The sequence below is a fragment of the Hemitrygon akajei genome, unplaced genomic scaffold (genome assembly GCF_048418815.1).
Source record: "Hemitrygon akajei unplaced genomic scaffold, sHemAka1.3 Scf000129, whole genome shotgun sequence".
Classification (NCBI taxonomy): domain Eukaryota; kingdom Metazoa; phylum Chordata; class Chondrichthyes; order Myliobatiformes; family Dasyatidae; genus Hemitrygon; species Hemitrygon akajei.
In genome coordinates, this window is record NW_027332015.1 from 311,359 (window position 1) to 318,475 (window position 7,117).

General features: G+C 43.9%; 1 pseudogene; it reads left to right on the top strand.

Annotated features, from left to right (window-relative positions):
- Positions 1–2,985: 2,985 nt before the first annotated feature.
- LOC140723710 (N-acetyllactosaminide beta-1,3-N-acetylglucosaminyltransferase 3 pseudogene) lies at positions 2,986–4,398 on the top strand (annotated as a pseudogene).
- The last annotated feature ends 2,719 nt before the right edge of the window (positions 4,399–7,117 follow it).

Below are 7,117 nucleotides of genomic sequence, written 5' to 3' on the forward strand. Positions count from 1 at the left end.
AAGATGGCAGATGGTGTTTAATACTGATAAGTGTGAGGTGCTACATTTTGGTAGGACTATTCAAAATAGGACAATCATGTTGAATGGTAGGGCATTGAGGAATGCAGAAGAACAGGGTGATTTAGGAATAATGGTGCATAGTTCCCTGAAGGTGGAATCTCGTGGATCGGGTGGTGAAGAAAGCTTCTGGTATGCTGGCTTTTATAAATAAGAGCATTGAGTATACGACTTGGGGTGTAATGTTAAAATTGTACAAGGCACTGCTGAGGCCAAATTTGGAGTATTGTGTACAGTTCTGGTCACCGAACTATAGGAAAGAGGTCAACAAAATAGAGTACAGAGAAGATTTACTAGAATGTTACCTGGGTTTCAGCACCTAAGTTACAGAGAAAGGTTGAACAAGTTAGATCTTTATTCTTTGGAGTGTAGAAGGTTGAATGAGGACTTGATAGGGGTATTTCAAATTATGAGGGGGATAGACAGAGTTGACGTGGATAGGCGTGTTTCCATTGAGAGTAGTGGAGATTCAAACAAGAGGACATGAGTTGAGAGTTAGTGGATAAAAGTTTAGGGGTAACACGAGGGGGAACTTCTTTACTCGGAGAGTAGTAGCTGTTTGGAACAAGGTTGCAGTAGAAGTGGTAGAGGCAGGTTCAATATTGTCATTTAAAAAAAAATTAGATAGGAACATGGACAGGAAAGGAATGGGGGGTTATGGGTTGAGAGCAGATCGGTGGGACTACGTGAGTGTAAGCATTCGACACGGACTAGAAGGGCTGAGATGGCCTGTCTCCGTGCTGTAATTGTTATATAGTTATATGTGAGGTGGTGGACATTCAGATGAAGTAGAACTTGTACATTGAATGGCAAGGCACTGACAAGTCAGTTCACTGAAAGGCAGGATGGTGAAAAAAAGCGTTCAGCATGCTTGCCTTCATCAGTTATGGTGTAGAGTTTAGGAGCGGGGGATTATTTGCAGTTATGTAATTTGTTGTTGAGACCACTTTTGGAATATTATCTACAATTTTGCTTACCCTGTTATAGGAAGGACGCTGTCAAGTTGGAGAGGGTGCAGAAGAAATTTACGAGGATGTTTTTTGACTAGAGGGCCTGGGTTAAAGTGAGGCTGGCCATGCTGGACCTTTATTCCTTGGAGAATGGGAGGTGACCTCAGAAGTTTAAAATCATAAGGGGTATTGATAAGGTGGATTGTCATTATTGGAGAGTTGGAGAGCACAAAATGAGAGGTCACAGTTGGAGGAGAGGAGGGGAAAAATTGAGAAGAGACCTTGGGGATAACCTCTGTACACGGAGGACAGTGAGTACCCGGAAGAAGCTACCAGAGGAAGTGGTTGAAGTGGGTTCAACTCCAACATTTAACCGGCATTTGGACAGGTACATGGAAGGGAGAGGCTTGGAGGGTTATGGGCCAAACTAGACAACTGGGACTATCAGGGAGGATGCTGTGGTTGGTATGGACCAGTTGAGCCGAAGGGCCTGTTTAGATCGCATTACTCTAGGATTCCATAATTCTACAGTGACACAAGTTGCATCCCTGTGCAAATAGTTTTACTTGTACACATCGTTCTGCTATCAGTCACTGGCGTCTTTTCAGGGCTCCTGGCATCCAAGGCTTTACTCATACACATTGTGGATCATGCTAACTATCTGCCCTGTTCTGCTATCAGTTATCTGTGCTTTCTCTGGGCTCCTGGAGTCCAAGGTTCACTGCTCTTCATGAAGCGTAAATTCCTGCCATAGGTGATGCTGGTGCCGTTTTCCTTTAATAGATATGGGCCTGCGATGGCTTCGCTGTCTTGTCACAATTGCTTACTACTGAATATCTGAGTCGAATTAGCCTTGCCTTTGGGACTAGTTATGCCTTAGTTGCAGCCTTTCATAAAGTGGCTTGACCAATGGATGGCAGGGTGGGTGGGCCACTGCTAATTTAACTTTGAATACAATTCTCTGGTTAAAATAGAAGCAAAAAGCCAAGGTCCTTGAGTATACTTCTCTTTGTTTCTCCTATTGTAGGTTTACATAGACCTGGTTGAAATGCCATGAAAATCAAATGTTTTCAGTAGCTATGCTAACACGTTACCTTCCCTGCACTGCCATATATTCAGTTACTAATCAATGGTCAATAATACATCATCTTCCATAGTATCAGTAACCTGTAAACTCAACCTGAATGGTGAGCGAGCTGGGACCTTCCTCTTTAGAGCAAAGGTGGGGGTGGGAGGTGGGGAGAGGTGATTTGATAGAGGCGTATAGGCTGGTAAGAGGCATAGGTAGAATGGAGAGCCAACAACATTTTCCCAGGGTAGAAATGACTAATATGAGGGGGCGTAATGTTATGGTGATTAGAGAAAAGTATAGGGGTTTTTCAGAAGTAGTATTTTTTTTAAAAAAAAGAAAATGGTGGCTGTATGGAATGCACAGCCTGGGTAGTGATAAGGGTAGATGCATCAGTGAGATTTAAGAGGCTTTTAGATAGACACATGGATGAAAGAAAAATGGACAGCTGTTTGAGAGAGTAGGGATCAATTGATCTTGGAGCAGATTAAAAGTTCGGTGCAACATCATGGGCCAAAATGTCTGCATTGTGCTATATTGCTCTATGTCTCAGTTCAGTTTAAGCCCCGGGAGGAGTGATGAGACCTGTGAAGCGAGGTGGAATAAACCCTTTGGAATCATATACCTTTAAGGCCCAGAAAAAAACTATGCGATTTTCAGTTTAATGACAGAGATGGTATCCTATAGGTAGATTTCTTTTTCTGCTGGGATGGAATGCTTCAGGTTAATTAAACTTTCAACAGTGTGTAGAGCCTTCCCTATTCCTTACCTTATCACCATTTTGAGGTCAATATTACAAAGCATTAGTGAAACTCATTACAGTTTAAACTTCCCATTCTTCTCAAGCATCATGTAAATGTAAAGTTTTCTTTGAATTAATCCATTTGTTTTCTCTATTTCAGGTGAAAGATGAGTACACGTCGGCGATTCAATGAGAAAGTAGTGCTGGGTGTTTTGCTTACTCTGGGATTGTTCTTCGTGTTCTGGGATAATGACCAACGTCGAGAGACTGATGATGTTGCAGAAACTGTTCATCGCAAAGATTTACCCAAGGTTGTTACTGCTGATGCAACTGAATCAGTGCTCAAGCCAAAGTGCCACGCGAACAGGACATTGTTGCACCTGTCCTCATTTCATCAAGAGAAAGAGCACATAAAAAACTTCTTGATGTATAAACACTGTCGAGAATTTAACATGATTCAAAATGTCCCAGACAAATGTGGTGGTCGAGAAGGATCTCAGAATGTCTTCCTGCTCCTGGTGATCAAATCTCACCCTTTCAACCAGGATCGGCGGGAAATGGTAAGGAAGACCTGGGGCAGAGAACGCGAATTCAATGGGGTCCTAATTAAGAGAGTCTTTATCTCTGGTGTCTCTCCTGACCAAAAGGAAAGGAGGAAATTGAATCAGCTTTTAGCCATGGAAAACAGAGAACACAGAGATGTCCTACAATGGGATTTCTTGGATACCTTTTTCAACCTCACCCTCAAACAATACAAGTTGCTGCAGTGGGTCAGTGAATTTTGCCCCAGTGCTAAATTCATCTTCAATGGAGATGATGATGTCTTTGCCAACACCGATAACATGGTTGATTACTTGCTAGGCATGAAGGTTCACCAACACCTGTTTGTGGGCCATCTCGTTTATGGGTTTGGGCCCAATCGCCAGAAGTCGAGCAAGTATTATGTGCCAGAAATAGTGACCACCATCAAGTCGTACCCACCATACGTTAGTGGAGCGGGCATACTTATGTCTGTGTATACAGCTCACATCATTTACCAGATAGCCCAAGACCTTGAACTATACCCCATTGATGATGTCTTTTGGGGGATGTGTCTGGCCAAGACTGGACTAGCCCCACGCTCCCATAGCGGATTCAGGACAGCTGGAGTCAGGGTTCCTTCAACCCAGGATGACTCTTTCAATCCTTGCTATTACCGTGAGTTGCTGCTAGTGCACCGTTTTCGGCCTTTCGAACTGCTATTGATGTGGGATGCGGTGCATGATGCCAATCTGAAATGTGCTCATGCTGCCCAGAAGTCTGCATCCACGAAAAGGACGGCATGAGTCATGAGAGAATGTGACAACTGTTGGAATGTAATGCAGTTTGTAAGCATGTGTTAATCAGTTGTTTATGCAATGTAAGAAGGTTAATTCCGAAATTATATTGGAGTATACATTAATTCATAGAGTTGGTGCCTTTCTACATTCTACAAATGTTTGTAAAGCTGTCAGGTGTCATCACTCAGCCTAATTCTTACTGCACCCATAATGACATTACAATATTGACAGGAGCACCACAATTTAAGTCAATTGTAAAGTTATTCCAAGTGAGCAGTCCTTGATGCATTGCGTACAGATAGGTACAGCATCTTCACTTGGGGCATTTGTATAATAAGCCACCAATAAAATTTTTACTAACAGTTATATCTGTGTATTTTCTTCTTGCCGTTTCTTACATGTCCCTTGCAAAATGTGAAAGAGACAAATGCATTTCTTGGACTGGAACTGTGAGAACAACAAAGAATCTGGATCTAAAATTGTCTCAGGGTTGGAGGAATAGAGAAACTTATGGTCATCACTTCTGTACTCAAATGTCAGTCTGCGTTGTGTCTCTGTAACTACATATCAAATAGAAGCACACACGCAGGAGATGGCTTTAACTGGTGTATTCACATTGCAGAGAGGGAAAGAGATCAATGAACATGTGGGGACAACAGATCAATATGCATACATAGGCAGCAGTCCATATGTAGTGCGAAGGGGAGTGGCATTAGATTTGGCAGGTGTCTTGTCTAAGACAATGTACTCGGTTGCCAGTGTCATGTTGCTGTCATTGACATGGCCATCACTGAGAGGTAAGTCCGGTGGCTTTGACTAGTGGCCAACCTGGACATCGGAGATCTGGAGAGGAGGGAACTTCAATAAGGCTCATTGTCCGAGGGGCAGCTCACGGCAGTGCAATAGAGCAATCGGTGACCAATCAACTAGTGGCCAATCGGCATTTGGGATTGATTAGTAAGAGCAAATTAAAGGAAGGTTGGACAAACCCAGTGGCCGTCGTCTGAGTAGAAACATAGAAAACCTACAGCACAATATGGGCCCCTCGGCCCACAGAGCCGTGCCGAACATGTCCCTACCTTAGACCTACCTAGGCTTTACCCATAGCCCTCTTTTTCTAAGCTCCATGTAACTATCCAGGAGTCTCTTAACAGACCGTATCGTTTCCGACTCCACCACCGCCGCCGGCAGCCTATTCCACGCACTCACCTCTCTCTGTGAAAAAAAAAACCTTACCCCTGACATCTCCTCTGCACTTACTTCCAAGCACCTTAAACTATGCCCTGTCGTGCTCGCCATTTCAGCCCTGGGGAAAGCCTCTGACTGTCCACATGCTCAATGCCTCTCATTATCTTGTACACCTCTATCAGGCGACCTCTCATCCCCCATCGCTCCAAGGAGAAGAAGGCCGAGGTCACTCAACCTATTCTCATAAGGCATGCTCCCCAATTCAGACAACATCCTTGTAAATCTCCTCTGCACACTTTCTATGGTTTGCATATCCTTCCTGTAGTGAGGCAACTATAACTGAGCACAGTACTCCAAGTGGGATCCGACCAGGGTCCTATATAGCTGCAACATTGCCTCTCAGCTCTTAAACTCAATCCCACAATTGGTGAAGGCCAATGCACTATATGCCATCTTAACCACAGAGTCAACCTGTGTAGCAGCTTTGTGTGTTCTAGGGACTCGGACCCCAAGATCCCTCTGATCCTCCGCACTGTGAAAAGTTTTGCCTTTAATGCCATATTCTGCCATTATAGTGTAGGGACTGCGGTCTGCAGTCAGTTACTCAGCATCACTCAGCATAATGTTGCACGAACATTATTAGCAAAACACTCCGACACAAGACGGGTTTCATTTTGTTACAGACAGAAATGCCAGTTTGGTACTACAAGTAAACTGCATTTCCACATTGGTGGAGAAGTGTGCTGACACCCCTCGCTATCTGTAAAAACTGTGACGACATGCTAAGGTGTATTCAATATGGACTGTGCCTTTAAAAAGAGAGAGAGTTGGTGTACACCGATTCAGAGAGAGAGAGCACCGAGCAGCTCGTGAGTCGCCATGGTTACGGAAGGGCGGGGCTATATAATGGACAGCTGGCGTTCAGCATGTTTTGGATATATACACGGTCAGCTGGCTTTTCACACAGACACAGAGACACACAGAAGGCACGGACAGAAATACAGAAGAAATAGACACTGGATGAGCTTTCAGTGCCCACGAAAGGGTGGATTTTGATCGCAGTGTGGAAAAGGGGAGACCGGTGGAATGTTATCGGTGTGTTTAACCTTTGATAGCTTTACTGCGTGAAGGCGGTACTCTTTTGTGTGATCACAAAACTTTAACACGACTTCGGAAGGCAACGGAAAGATCGACGACATCAGCTTACTTGGAAAACAAATCACCTCTCTCTCTCACTCTCTCTCCTCAATTCTACTCAACTTAATATCACGAACTGAACTGACGTCATTCCTATACCATCGTAAGACTGTATCATTGACCACCTAAGCTGAAGAAGTTTGGGGTTTTATATTTACACACTTACATTTGCATAAACTCTGCTAACCTGTTTGATTTATCCGGTTTTATATTACGAGATTACGTAGATACTACTGAACAGTGTTTTATTTGTAACAATACCAGACTCCAGGTGTGTTCCATTTATGCTGGTTCTTTTAACCCGTTACGGGGTACGTAACAAAACCGTTCCAACCCCTACATCACACCGCATTTCTGTAAACCCCTTCGACCCTACAGCACTCGGCATCTCTACAAAACCTCCATCATCCGCCCTGGTGCATACAGACGACAGCCGGCCCGAGAAAGATACCGTCGTGTCAAATTGCATGGCTCATTAAACATTGTTGGCCAAAAGAAACTACAGACTGATCAAGGACAGGGAAGCAAACAAACCAGTTCTCTCTGTTCTCCCCTATTTTGTGGGCTATGAACTGATTCTGGCACTGGAATAATT